Source organism: Lissotriton helveticus, chromosome 3_1, assembly GCF_964261635.1.
Source record: "Lissotriton helveticus chromosome 3_1, aLisHel1.1, whole genome shotgun sequence".
NCBI classification, from domain to species: Eukaryota; Metazoa; Chordata; class Amphibia; order Caudata; family Salamandridae; genus Lissotriton; species Lissotriton helveticus.
In genome coordinates, this window is record NC_136061.1 from 488,808,630 (window position 1) to 488,824,098 (window position 15,469).

The window sequence follows — 15,469 nt, forward strand, 5'->3', positions numbered from 1 at the left end:
ACGGTTTGTGTAGTACCCTTGTGCGTTTTGGACGTAGTAATCGTCGTTGATATAAGGATAAGTGTTCTTCTTATCGTACGCTTTGATGTCTTTTGCAAGTTTGTCCAACTTTTTGTTCAGGGTTACTGTATTGAAATCTGCTGTCGCTTTTTCAGCTTTTTCTAATGCCTCCTTTGCGTTAGTTAAGGCTGTGTCGTCCAAGATTTCTTTTTTGGGGGCTGAAACCGCCCTGGACTACGTCAAAAAACTGATCCAACAGATTGCAGATTTGAAAGGCAGAAAACGTACAGATGGTAGAAGATATTCTTAACACATCTCCCATCGAAAGATGTATGATGAACACTATACAAGCACCAGGATAGACCGCACTTACATTGGCAATACCAGATACAAATTCACATTCCAACATAAAAGACCCAATTATTAACATCTCGAATCATACCCTGACCACACCGGAACATGAGATACTGTCAAAGGGTCTGTCATTCGTCCCTACTATTCCAATTCGAAAAATTCGATTAAAATACTTCTTCTATCAGAAAAAGGAAGAATATATCAGAAAACCAGCGGCCACGGATTTCCGTCCGGCATCCACTTTTAATCCGGCTAACCACCTGGTGAATGAACGAATTCTAGCATATGAAAAAATAGTGATGTCTGAGGTCCTGAGTACATTAAAGGAACCGAAATATATCAAACATAACATCACGAAGGAAGAAAGACAAGCCCTTACGAATCTTAAGAACAACCAATCAATTGTAATAAAAACAGCGGATAAAGGGGGTGCTGTTGTCATACAAAACAGAGAGAATTACATATCTGAAATTCTACGCCAATTAAACTGTGAGGACAGCTATACCAAAATTCCAGGAGATCCAACCAAGGAGATCAGCAAATTAATAAAAGATCTAACCACTCAAGGCATGGAAAATGGCTTCCTAACAGATCCTGAATTTCGCTTCTTGAACAACCAACATCCAAGACTCCCAACCATATATACAATTCCAAAGATTCACAAAGACTTAATCAATCCGCCTGGAAGGCCTATTGTATCTGGATGTGGATCAATTTTGGAGCCCATAAACCAATATTTAGATAAATTTCTCCAACCATTTGTCCTGGAAACTACTGCATATCTCAGAGATACTACTCATACAATTCAAATATTCGAGAACCTTCCACTCAATCAGGAACAACTGTTCGTAACATTAGACGTCTGTTCCCTGTATACAAGTATACCACAGCATGAGGCTATAGAGGTAATAAGAAAGACGCTCAACACCAGGGAGGCCCCACACTGGGTACCTACAGACTTTTTAATAGAGCTGTTACAAATAGCGATGACAAGGAACTACTTCATGTTTCAAAATCAGTTCTACGTCCAATGCAAGGGAGTGGCGATGGGCGCCGGCTATGCTCCTAGTCTGGCGAACCTATATATGAATGACTTTGAATGGAAATACATCTACCCTGAGACCAATCCATATTCCAACTGCATTACAAAGTGGAACAGGTATATAGATGATATCATCATGATCTGGAATGGAAGTGAAGAACATCTAAATACCTTCCTGGCCTGGCTGAATGACCGCTCGGCGGACATCCAATTTACGATGGCATGGAATCGAGAAGCATTGCCATTTTTGGATCTAACATTTGAGAGAGAAGACGACAAGGTAACAATGAATCTGTATAAAAAACCCACAGATCGCAATACATTATTGCGATATAACTCCCACCATCCAAGAAATCTACGAGATAATCTACCGTACGGTCAATTTCTACGTATACGTAGAAATTGTACCAAGCGAGGGGATTACTTTAAAGAAACAGACATTCTGATTGTGAAATTACGTGACAGAGGTTATCCTAAGGGTCTATTGAACAGAGCGCGCAAAAGGGCGTGGTATAGACCGAGGGAAACGTTACTTGAACCAGTGGAGAAACCTCAGGCACAGGAAAGATTGATATGTGTAACCACCTTCAATACGAGGAGTCATGATATCAACAAAATAATTAAAAAGTACTGGAATTTGGTAGGACCTGAGATTGGAATAAAAGAAACTCCTATGTGTGCATACAAGAGGGCCAAAAACATAAAGGACATGGTAGTCTCTTCATTTCTGGATACCCCGACCAACACTGATATCAGGAGTCAACTATCATTGCCCCCCATCACTGGACACCATAGATGTGGGAGCTGCAAAGCATGTAAATATACCAAAACAGGCAATTCTTTCACTAATGGCAATAAGACTTACACAGTAAAAAACTTCACAAACTGCAATAGTCAAAACTTGATCTATGCCATTAGATGTCCATGCCAGATGATGTACGTGGGCCAAACTACTCAACGTATTAAAAACAGGATCTTACAACATCAGAGTAGAATTAGATGCAAGGTTCAGGGTGCCCCCCTCGTTGATCATTACAACAAGTCTAGCCATACACATGAACAGTTAAAATGGTGGGTTGTAGAAAAGATCGAGCTACACCAGAGAGGAGGAGATATGGCCTCCCATTTGAATTACAAAGAGTGTCTCTGGATCCATATTTTAGACTCTGTGGCGAATGGATTGAATAGTCAGGAAGAAACGTGTATGCAAATGAGTAGACTGTAATTCTGTTTCATGTACCAGTTATTCTGCATTGCTGTAAATAAGGATCGAGTTATCAGCATTAATGCGTGAATATTACATGTAGTTATATTGCTCTTAATCAAATGTTCAGAATGTGTCTCTAACTAAATTTGTCCATAGCAATTGTAACTTCATTGAAAATGTTAAGTATATATGCTTGTTGGATGCTTTTAACATTCTTGGATATGAGGATCTTTATAACAGAATTTCTTCTGATGAGGCCCTCCATATAACATCCTTTAAAATATGAACCTTGGGCCATGTATGCATGGAATGGGATATACTATCTCCCCACGTTGATCAGTAACTGAATAGATTTAGGGTAATTAAGGCTAGAACCCGCGGCCAGTCCGACCGCTATTGTTACCTTTAGTTAAATGCGGACACAATGACCAAGGTGCACCGCAGCCACTTACGCGTCAGCCATGACGACCATTCAGTTACACAAATAGGTTGTAAGGAGGCTACGCACAACACTTTGATGTGGTGCGGGTCACGAAACCCTGACGTGGTGCGTGTCAGACCATCATTGGACATCTGTCCAAAACGCTTTGTATGACTAGCGTCACGAGGCTACAGACGTGCTGGAATGCACGCAGACCTGACGTAATCCATTAGTGAAACGGAGTCAGACGCGAGTCGACAGAAAGGATTGACTCGCGTGTTACAAACAGACGGTTGCTGTTACTGCTCCTTAAGTAAGTGTAAAGAGATTAGCACAGGCGATTTGACATTTTTGCTTAGGACCGCCTCAGTACCTTTAAAAATCAAATAAATAGAGTGAACTCACTAACGCGGAAATAATTACCTGTCTAGGTGATCGCGGCTGCGGCACTACAAACTTGAAACTTTAACCGGGAGGTAGCGTTTCATACAATAAGGTACGTGTTCACATGAACCTGCGTGTCACTGATTAATTATTTAAGAAGAATAATGCACTGAACGTTGCTTAAATAAATTACAGATCCAACGTCCTGAAAATCTCCAAAAGACATTAACCGATCTGCAGCATCCTGATCCTATTTGTACACCGGATGGTGACAAATTCTTGAGGTATGTGTCCAATGGAACCCTTAAATTTAAGTATAAGCTAAAGCTTAAAATATGGGACACTTAATGATATTATAATTTACAGAACCAACGCTAGAACACAAGAATAACGTGTGTAGAGGCAGAAATAGGATGCCTAAACCACCCCCCTCCCCAAAAATACGAAATTTCAGGTGAGCAAATGAATGAAGGTTGTTATCACCGACTTGTCTATTTCACACACCCCGTACTAAAACAGGCACGCCTTTTTTAATTGTAGGTTGTCCCTTCTTCTCTTTCGTCCTGATGAAGACCCGAACTGGTTGCTAATAAGACAGCACCGTACCCCAGGGTCGAAACGTCGACGTTAACTCTCCAATTGGTCCTTGTTATATCCCAGCAGAAAAATATAAATAATTGTACTGTTTGTGGAAATTGATACCATTGTTGGACCTGTATTTCTTTTAATTTTAGCTGTAAAAATTGTTTCACTGTATTATACACTCAAATCACTTGATCACAATTTATTCACTTGTGCACTTTGTTTTGAAAATCTATTGTATGGACAACCAATTTTTTAAGTGTTGAAAATTAATTTCTGTAAAGGGATTGATTAATAACAACCTTTCTCTTTCTTGATAAAAAATGTGTGGTGTGTGATTTCCCTATTCAAATACTTCCAAGTATAACTAAGTAAGAAAAGTTATAGTAATATATGTTGTGTAACTAAGAAATTGTTCACTTTCCGACAGAACCAATTTTTGTTTACCATTGCCTACCCAGGTTCTGAGGGTTACTGGGTTACCCCATTACAAGTAATGGAGCGATACCGAAGCCAGCATGGAAAATGCGCTGCAGGTTATGAGGTACCGTGACAGAATAACACAGATCCTTGGCTTGGCTCGTTTGAGAGATCTGAATACCACATGGTTCCTGTCATTCAGACCAATCTGGCAAGATTGCATCTTACCTGTTCTACGATGCCTGCTTTGTGGAGAGGAATGCGTGTTAGATGTCTGTCTAACACTACCATCGGTTATGCCAACGGATGCTGACGCATTACTGGGTCCGGTAATGACTCATGTGTTGTGTTGCCCCCAACGGCTACCAATCCTGATGACGGCATTCATTGAGATCTAACCAGCAAATCCAACTGGAGGTGAGATACGTGGATCAACAGGCACACAGGTACCATCTGCTATGAACATTGCTAAAGCGGCAACTGACGCTGACGGCGATGCTTTACATATGTGCACAATTGACCTTCTTAATGAAGTGGTTAAACTTTCATCTACTGTGGTACACAATTTCTTTGCCAGCCTTGATGACTTAATGTTTTCTCCTGACACCGAGAATAACTTTTGAAATTAGCACACAACGTCCTTTCGAACTCTGATATTCGACCTTCATTTTTTCAAAACAAAAGCTTCTAACTGTGGAACTGTATTTTTTCTACGATTTGATTTGACTTTTTTTTCCAAAATTGAACTTTGGCACAAGAGTTATCTGCTTAAAGTAGAACTATTCATAGAGAACAAGAATTCCTTGAACACTTCCTAGAAACAATATTAGCCTAATCCAAAAACCAAAACAGTTTGTATATTCTGTTATGGGATGGTCTCGACCTTTTTCTACTGTAACTAAGAGCCATTTCATAAATGTAATTTTCGTGATTCATTCAGTTAGCATTGCTAATATCATATCATATGCTTACAATGAAGTCTTTTCCTTTACATGTGTACTATGCAAAATGCTCAATTTTTCGTGTGGAACCATTTCATATGCATTTTTATATGATCTTTTGGGGTTGTAAACACATACTCTAGAATATATGTTTAGTATTTACTCTTAGATGAACATAATAGCGTGGAGTGGGTGTTATGCATTATTTTAGGACTCTATTGTATGTTTCCCGAATCATGCCCTTATATAGGTATAAATCACCATATCCTTATATAGGCATAGAAATCATAACCATATTTGGGCATAGCTCATGCAGTCCAAATATTGCAGGGCTACTTCCGCTGGTTCCGAAAATCCACAACAATTTCTTGGAAAAACCCGCCTTCAGCAGTCAGGGACTTCCCCTTGCTTGAATATGGATTTGTTGAAGAACTCATGGAATTTTCAAAGAACTGAGACTCTTTGATGACATTATTATGTCCAACCATATGTCAAACCCAGCACCTTCCAGGTATAAATATGCCCACACTTTCCCAAGCAAACACACGGTGGTTTGGAGCAGTTCGACTATCTACTTGCCCGACGCGCCCCCCTTCAGCATGTGCCAAAGGAAGCCAACCCTCCAGCAGACCCACTGAGAGAGACGCTGTCTTTTCTCCTGCCGAGAAATCCAGCTCCAGTGTTTCCAAGCTACCCTTGCGGGTTGTTGGGAAATCGAGTCCCGAGACCAGCCTTCTTCATTCTAAACTAAGGTACGGAGCGGATTAGACCCTAAGAGAAATCTTGGACAGATTTTTGCCAAAAAGAATACTACATTTATGCTACACCTCACTTACTTCTTCCCTCGTACTAAGCTCAGGTTAGGTACATTGGGGTAGGGGTATTTTAGATGCACCAGTTGAGTACTTTTTAGCCTCTGTTATTTATGTATGTATTCATCTATGGTTTAGGAACCATACAGTGCTCTTACAGTATTATTTTATTCTACTATTTATACTGTACGCATTATATTTTACAAACAGTTTTCCTATTGTAGCAGTTCATTTCTTATGTTTGAGAAAGAAGACTGTTCAATAAAGCCTTTTATTGAAAACGCCCATCTTTCTACTTTCTCTGCACCTCTAGTGAAATGAAGCATGCACGATTGACTGAGTGAAATATCTATCTATTGTTTCCACGACTCTGAAGATACGTTTTATCTTGGGGAAACAATGTTGTCATGTTTATGCGGTTGTCAGAGCCTAATCCCTTCTTGTGAATTCGAGAAAGTTTCTAGTGACCCCTGAGCTAGCTGGCACGCACAATTAAGTCTAGTATATTCGATAGAGACCTAGTCAACCGCAGTCCTACGTCTATTCTATAGGATGTATTATTCCAATGCACAGAGCCTATTAGGAATAGAGGAACTACACTACAACAGGAGCTTTCTGCAGATGCCTGTGTAAATAGAAAAACACTTACTTAAATAAAATGCAATGCTCTACAGCCTTGACTTCACTGGAAACAAACATCCTGTTGTATTTCCTCTCCTCCTCCATTTCCTTCCAGTACATGCAATTAGAAGGCTGTTTTTTCAGTGGCTAGACCAATAGAATGCGGTCCTCTCTCTTAACTTTAATTGGCTGTTGCCAACCAATCAGTGTGAAGGTGTGTTTCACAACACTGAAAATGAAATGTGCTGGTATGAATGAGGGATGAGGAATGAGGAGTAGAGATGATGGATGATGGGTGAGGAGGTGTGAGAATGGATGAGGAATGAGGAGTAGGGATGATGGATGAGGAGTAGGGATGATGGATGAGAAGTAGGGATGATGGATGAGAAGTAAGGATGATGGATGAGAAATAGGGATGAGGGGGGAGCAATGAGGATGCCCTAAAATGGATGCTGTACATAGGTGAAAAACATGTGTTTCTTTACATGGCAAGTCAACTGCCATACACTCAGTATAAGAGTTATATAAAAGAACTAGGCAGCCTATGCTCTTGCATAACCTATTGTCCGTACTATATCCTCATTGGGGATATCACTGTTTGTAGAAACCCACTCTACAATAGCCTACACTGACTTCAAGACATCACCCTATTACTGTCAAGTGCAGGATATGTGAGGAGAATCTTGGTCTTCTTCTGAGGAAGATAGGGCCTGCTGTTTTTGACTGCCACCCTGAGATCCTGAATAAGTACACAGATTTCTCAAAAGGTAGGAAGATAAAAAGGATTGGATTGACAACCCTCCAAAGGATAAACCTGGAAACCAGGAGGAAAACACTCTGGGCAGGAAAACTACAAGAAAAATAGAATTTTGGGCTCAGAAGCAATCCAGGGAAAGTAGGCACTGGCATCCAATGAGAGAGCTGTACGAAGAGAAGTACTCATGCCCTAACTTGAAAGATGCAGTAAGCAAGAAACAGGAAGGAAGAAGAAAACCTTCATGTTGGAAAAGGAAAGAACATAAGGAAAGATAACAACCCCATCCCCTGTTCCCCAAAACCCCAACCCAAAGTGTATCACTAAAGATGAATCTGTGTGAATGGATTTGTTAGTAAAATAAATGTATTTTCTGAATATTAGTTTTTAATTACATAATGGCAAGAACCCTGAAAATTAGGGTATAAGTTAATAAGCAAAAGAGAAATTTCATGAACTTTGGCAAAGGATGTTCAAGGAGGACAGACCAATCCCTTCTAGAATGAACAGAGAGGACCCTGGCCTCAAGCAAGATGCCGAAATGTCAGAGAAAGTCCCATCTTGCCCAAAAATATAGGTAAGATTCTCAAGTTTGTTCCTTAGAAATCAATGCAGGCAGCTTCTGAAACCCAAAAACATTTTAAGGTTATAATCCACATGGATGCCAATGTGGATTATAACCTTAAAATGATCCCAGAGGTTTCTCATTTAGGTTGAAAAGAAGAGAGAAGTTTGCATTTCCTAATTTTAATTGTCTTGATCTTTGTTACAACCGTTGAAAGTAACACACACCAAGCTAATCAGGTAACAATCGCTTGTTCCCTGTAGTCACAAATTGTCTCATACAAGTTAGGGTCAGAAACCCCAGCCACTGTGTTGCAACAGTTCCACCATCTCCCAGTTCACTAAAATGAATTCCAACTTTCTTCCTCAGTACAAGTAACTGTCCCACTTCTACTCCTGAAGGTAGGTTCTCCTGAAGTATGCCCAACCCCTCTAGTAAGTCTCTCTGAACTATGCAAAATCAAACTGTGTACTGATTTAAGTCCTCTTTCTTCTCACTCACAGAAAGGTGATAGGCTTTTGCTGAGCCTCTTGATTGAGCAAATACATAAGGGTTATCTAAATGGTTGATTTGTCTCACCTTTTGGCTCTAAGCAAAACTGTATACAAGAGAGAGGAGAAGTTAATGTAGCATCATGCTTGGAATGTCTGTGCCTTTGATGATTCTAAACCTTGTGAGTTAGGGCGGTTGTATTTAAAACTCAGTTCCTAGCAACATTTCTTTTAATTTCCCCTCTATTAAATCTACTCCCCTCTGTGGCCAAATAAAGGGAATCAATCTGCATGGTGCCATTCTATGCTATCATCACCTTCTGTGGATCAACCTCAGCCACTTCAGATGAGGATATATCATGATAGGTCCTGTATCCAAATGATGATTCTTATATCTCGTCTCCAGAATTCTCATGTGGGATTTTGAGTTGGCTTTTTTCTCTTAACCTCTTCTTTATTCATCCAGCCCCAGGCTTCTTGAGTACCACATTTTCTCTTCCATTATTACCTTCCGATATGCAAGGAGCATATGCAAACATCAAGGTCCCACAGGTGTCAGTTGAATTTCCTCCTCAGATTAGCAACTTGTATTTAGTCCTGGTCCAACGGTAGTCTACTTAAACCATGTTTCACCTGGGCTTTATTAGCACGTTTGACTTCAGTAATCCTGCTTGGCTTTGTGACTGTGAAGAAATTGGATAGAAGTTCTAGGCCTTCTGCATTTTCACCATACTATTATTACTGTAATTAGAGCACCTCTCTGCATCCTCTGCTTTAAACTCCACCCATGTCTCTGCTTCAGCAGTGTGATCATCTGGGGCTAGGATCTCCAGCTGGTACTTTATGTTGGTCTAACAGGACCATGGTGATGTAACTTTCAAAAGTTGTGATCTGGCCCAAAATTGAAGGTCTCTCCTGCCCCTGTCTGTCCGCACCTGGCACTCCACTATCTTACTAGGTCCAATTTGACCAGGTTGATGTAATTTTCAGCAGTTGTAATCTGGTCCACCTTTGAAGGTTTCTCCTGCACGAGTTTGTCCACATCTGGCAATACAATGTCTTATTAGAGTTTGCAGAATAATGTTTAAGCTGCTGTTTAGCCAATATGACCAACTAATCCTTTGTCACATTGCTTGTAGAAAGTTGGCTTATCAGTATTTAGCGTAGAAGAAACTTTTCAGGTACATACATTAAGGAAGCTTTTCTTGTGCAGAATTATTGTGCAAGCAATTCTGCTGAAGATTTTCAGGTGCCACTAAATGTACACAGTCGGGGTTATAAAACATCCACTATTTATCTTAATAACACTCTAGTGGGAAGGAACTACAAACATGTTGTCTCTATCAGTGCACTGTCTCTCCCAAGTCAACTGTGTGTTGCTGTATCCTCTTCTTATAAACTCCCAATGCACACTAAATGTTCCTTTAGTAACTACACCGTTCCAATAAGTCTACAATAATGTATGACAGTACACTCTTGCTTTCTAGTTTGCAATTACTTTTTTATTTTTAGTTGGCTAGTTGGTGGCTGGTAATTCTCGCAAGAGGAGAGAAGGATCACGGACCACTTTCCTCCTGTAGAGGCTTATGCTCCCTCAAGTATCAGAAGACTGGCGATTTTTGCCACATCATCTGTTAACTGATGTACCTATGCCCAGAGAGCGTGCCAGGCCACACCGAGGGGGACCCCTCCCTATACATCTTGGCTGGTGCTACCACCACTCCTTTACAGGCTCTGCAGGCACATACACAGGCCTGTGCTGTTCAGCCTTTTAGACAGCCCTGGACAATTAATTCTGGCCAGCAGGACGAAGAAGGTGCTCATTGTTGAAAGTCGGTTAAGGCAGGCCTGTGAGGCATGATGCATGGCCTGCACTAGCCAGCAATGAGTCCTTCTCATCATAGATCTCTCATCCCTTGGTAGTTTCAGTTTCTACATTACCAGACAAACATGAGAGGGACACCACCCATTGGAGACTAACAGATCAGGGGCAATATTTGACTCATGAGTAAGACAACTTTCAAATCATTAGGACTAGCTTCATTAGGTGGTGAGTACTCGGGTGGTCGTGCAAAGACATCCTGTGCAAGATTTCTGAGACCTGTCAAGCAGCCATGTGATTTTATGGTTTTGCTTCTTTGTTTGGTGAGGTCAAGCAGTGCCCCTCCGGCAACAACATTTTAGACACGCATTTCGTAGTTCAAGACTGCAGACTTTCAAGTAGTGAATGCATCACAGTTTTGGCATTGGGTCAGCCTCACTCAGCCATTGGCAGTTTTTGCTCAGGGCTCCTCACCGATTGGTTTGAGATGTGAATCATATGTGGACGAACCCACAGTAGTATTTTAGTCTCAACTTATTTCTAAACCTGCATAGGACTATATGAAGGACTGTTTCACATCTGAAAAGTACATTCTCTCATCACGCATTTATTTATTTCACAGATGCAATTTTCTTTTCATATTAGACTGTAGCAGACTTTTTTAAATTGCTTTTGTCAGCACTTGTCTGTGAGAATGTCTTATTAGTTGGCTATGCCAATGCTTGTTCTTAATGTGATAAATCTGATGCAAATATTTATAATGCAGTAGTATATTCCAGTAATCAAATGACCCAAATTAAGTCTGTTGACATACATTCTCCAACTCTTTGTTAGTCATAGTGGTTAATTTTGCATATTCCATTCTACCCTCGCTCTTCATATCTGCTTTAGCAAGGTGTGTATAGCAACTTTCAAAGGAAATGCAGTCAACCTATTCTCATTTTGCATTGCTAGGACATAGGAAGGGCTAATGCCTAGGGTCAGAGTACTCAATAGTAATTAACCTAGGTGATGGCTGATCTTGTAGTTTGGGAGAGCCTTTAAAGCATTTGTGGTTACTGTACCTCTTACATGAGAAATGTGTTAGCTTTGAAAAATAAACTAATGTCATGTTGACGTTATACTTGACTTGCTTCTGACCCTTTTTTAATGTGACTGGGATAATGCGTCTATATATCCGTGTCAGTGGATGTGAGTATACTATATTGATTCTTTCTTGTCTGTCTACCTGCTCCATAGATTATCTCCATAGATGCTTTCTCCAGTATGACCTCAATAAAGATGAAGGAAACACCTTAATGTGCTGGAGATTTCCGGTAGAACCAAAATGAAGCATAATGAGCTTTCATTTTGACATCTTGGTCAATTAAACTGCCATTGCCATGAGCAAATCATTACCTCGCAGCTCACACTTGGTTTCCTCCAACCCCGATCAGTCATATACTAGCCACCGTTAGCCATATAAAAACCTGTGTCAATGGTTTCATGGGCATGTGATTAAACTAGACAAGAAAATTAGACAAAACAACCATTCTGAGAGGAGAGAAATCACCTCTAATGTGCATTGACAGTATGACCCACCTTTCCACCAATGCCTGAGAGTAGTGACTGGCAGCAATGTATTAGTTTCTTCAGAGCTCTTACTCATACATACATACTTTGATAAGGAGATTATTGCAGATTGTTGGATTTGCTCTCTGGTCCCCTAATTAATCACATCGTTCAAACATCTTGCAAAAGTCTATGCAATTATTACTTTAAAAATGAGCAATTTTGAAAAACTCCTATTTTAACAGTATGGGAAGCATTTATATCTACTTTCACAGAGTTATTACTTTACATTATATTACACAGAAGAATAATTCAACCCGCTATTTAGAATCCTTAAACCAAGCTATTTGTAACTCTGTGTCAGATGCTCAGAACAAGTGTTTGAGAAATGCATTTTTTGCTTCAGAATTTGGCAAATAAAACATCAGGACAAAACACTTACAAAGAAGAAACAATTCACTGATGAAATGCTAGTGGAGTAATAAGGAGAAGTAGTATCATCACTAGATGGAAAAACCCAGTAGCTGGTCAATATATGGACAATATATTAGCAAATACATTTAAATCTATTGGTTCTCCACTACAGAAAAGTGTACAAATCAGATATTCAACCTTCAAAAACCACTATGAGCATTTGATTATTCTTTCAAATCCATGTGTTTGAGATCAAACAGAATTACTTTCAAATCAGAGAAATATTTAGAGACTAAAGACATGTAAGATAGATTATCTGTAGAATGTTAGAAAACTTTCTGTCTGCAATGTAAAAGTCAATTAAATCAGTTATTCATCTAAATTTTAATTATTGTGGATATTGCAGCTTTATGTCATCCAACCTAGCAAAAATCCAATTCCTTTGTTAAACATTTATCAAAATGCCTTTATTCCAAATTATTTGGAAAAAAACTGGGGCCCCTGTTTGCAATCCGTAAAAAATCTGGGTATTAGATGGGACCCTAACCTCTCTTTACGTAACCAAGTACAGACAGTAGCTTCGGCATGCTTCTCCAAAATTAGGATGGTAAAAAAATTCATCAATTTCCTCCCCAACAACACCAGGAGAGCCATAGTCCAAGCACTGATCACCTCCCACTTGGATTATGCCAACGGTCTGTACACCGGGCTGTCTGTAGGTCTATGCCACCGACTACAGACAGTTCAAAATTCAGCGGTCCGTCTACTATGTGGCATTTCCCTAAGAGAACGTATCTCCTCTCACCGGCGCTCTCTTCACTGGCTACCAATCCAGAAGAGAGTTGAATATAAAGCCCTCATCCTGACTCATATGGCTCTGAAAGGACAAGGCTCTGCCTACCTGACTTCTTGTCTGCGCCCCTATAAAAATGTTAGATCTCTCCGCTCTGACACGAAAAACCTTCTCATCTCTCCCAGATTTAAGAAAACTCGCTCTGGAGGGAAAACCTTCCAGGTCTGTGCCGCCACTTACTGGAATAAACTTCCTCTTGCCATCAGGTTGATGCCTGAAGAGCCCTCCTTCCGTAAGGCACTTAAAACCTTCCTTATTTGCTGATCCCCTAAAGGAGTAAGATTTTTACACTCTCAGAAGCGCCGGGACAGCCGGGTAGCCGCGCGCTATATAAGACACACTAAATAAATAAATAAATAAATATGCAGGATAATACTGCCCTGACAGGGAAAAACTAATAGGAAAAAGGAGAACTTGGGCAAGGTTATTCACATAAATAACAGGCAACCCAAAAACAGTGCGACTAAATTATTGACTTGTACTCATCTCAATTTATATTCAAAAATAGATATTTATTAATTAGCAAACATTTAAATCATTCTTTTTCCTTCATCCATATATGATATTTTTTTATATAAATAGATCAGTGTATATATCATTTTCGTTTTTTACATAAAAGAAAACAGTCAGTGAGTGAACATATAAGACGGTTTCATAAACAATGAATAAATAAATGAACAATCTTAAAAATGCATTGACAGCAGATAAAGGCAAGGAGGGATCACAATGAAATTTGACCCGTAAGATCACCACGAACAAGAATAATTCCAGTGCAGAAAGCCGCTAATTACACAACAGTGCGTTACAATCACAGCATTTTAAAGGACGGCTACATCAATGTATCATTGGATCAACATAAGAACAATACCGTACTTCTTTTAATATAAGCACGCTGGCTGCTACGCACGTTTAACACGCATCAGAATACGGACCCTTTAATCTTAAATGGTCCCCTTTAAACTTGGACCGCAAAGGAAATTAGAGAGCCTAAATACACTACAGGATCATGAATTCTGGAATATCCCATAAATAGTGTTACTTCCCTTGAGTTCCTTGTTGCACAAAAGCATGCTGCTTCATTAAAAGAGTCCCAAGAGATACCCTCCATATATAATATTAATTACATAGTTGTGACTTGCTGAGACTGAATCCTGATGAAGGCTATGCCGAAACGCGCGTAGATCAAATATACACCATCACTTACTGATCATTGCCTCTATCCACTGTCAATGCATTTTCACGATTGTTCATTTATTTATTCATTGTATATGAAACCGTCTTATATGTTCACTCACTGACTGTTTTTGTCCGAAAGCTCACACATTGTATGTTTTGTCCCCCCAAAAAGTTTTCTTTTATGTAAAAAATGAAAAATAATATATACACTGATCTATTTATAGAAAGAATATCATATATGGATGAAGTAAATACAATGATTTAAATGTTTGCTTATTAATATATATCTATTTTTGAATATCAATTAAGATGAGTAAAAGTCAATAATTTAGTCGCAATGTTTTTGGGTTGCCTGTTTTTTATGTGAAAAACCTTGCCCAGGTTCTCCTTTTTCCTATTTGTTTATTCCAAATTATTGCATGGTCACATATGCCTATACGGTAGAAGAGGTAAGTGGCGATTGCAACACCATTACAATTCTGACAGAATTATATTGTTGGATGCAGAGAACGCATTCATCTTAGTGAGTTGTGATTTTCTTGTTTTCTATTTTGAATAAAATGAATCTTTCTTCCAAATTTTCTAGGTTGATCAACATTAACTTAATGATTAACTAGCATTATATCAATCTTCATCACCATCATTAGTGATTAACTGAGATAAGGTCATGTCACAGTTATTCCTGGTACTTAGCAGAGATGTCCAATGTCGCTGGGATTCTGCTGGTTATCAGAACCATGCCTTGGGGTGACACGACATCAGAATGTCAGAAATGAGCTTCCTTTGTTGGCTGGAAAACCTATATAGAAACCTGAATGGAGTCATGGTCCATGGATCAACACCGAGATCAACATGGAGCCTGAGGAGCCAGCAATCAGGGCCTGGGCTGGCTGTAATCCCAGGATAGGTGGCAGGCCAAGAATGCAAGAAGATGGGTCTGCAGTGTGCATATGAATATCCAGAGGATGATGCAAGCCACACATAGAGGGAAGTGTCCGAGCAGGGACATCACCCCCATAGAATCTACACATAGTGCAATAAGAAGCATATTATTTTTTA

General features: G+C 39.6%; 1 protein-coding gene across 4 annotated transcripts in view; it reads left to right on the plus strand.

Moving 5' to 3' along the window:
• Window positions 1-15,469, plus strand: part of ANKAR (ankyrin and armadillo repeat containing) — a 1,199,016-nt gene that overhangs the window by 424,411 nt on the left and 759,136 nt on the right. The window lies entirely within an intron of this gene.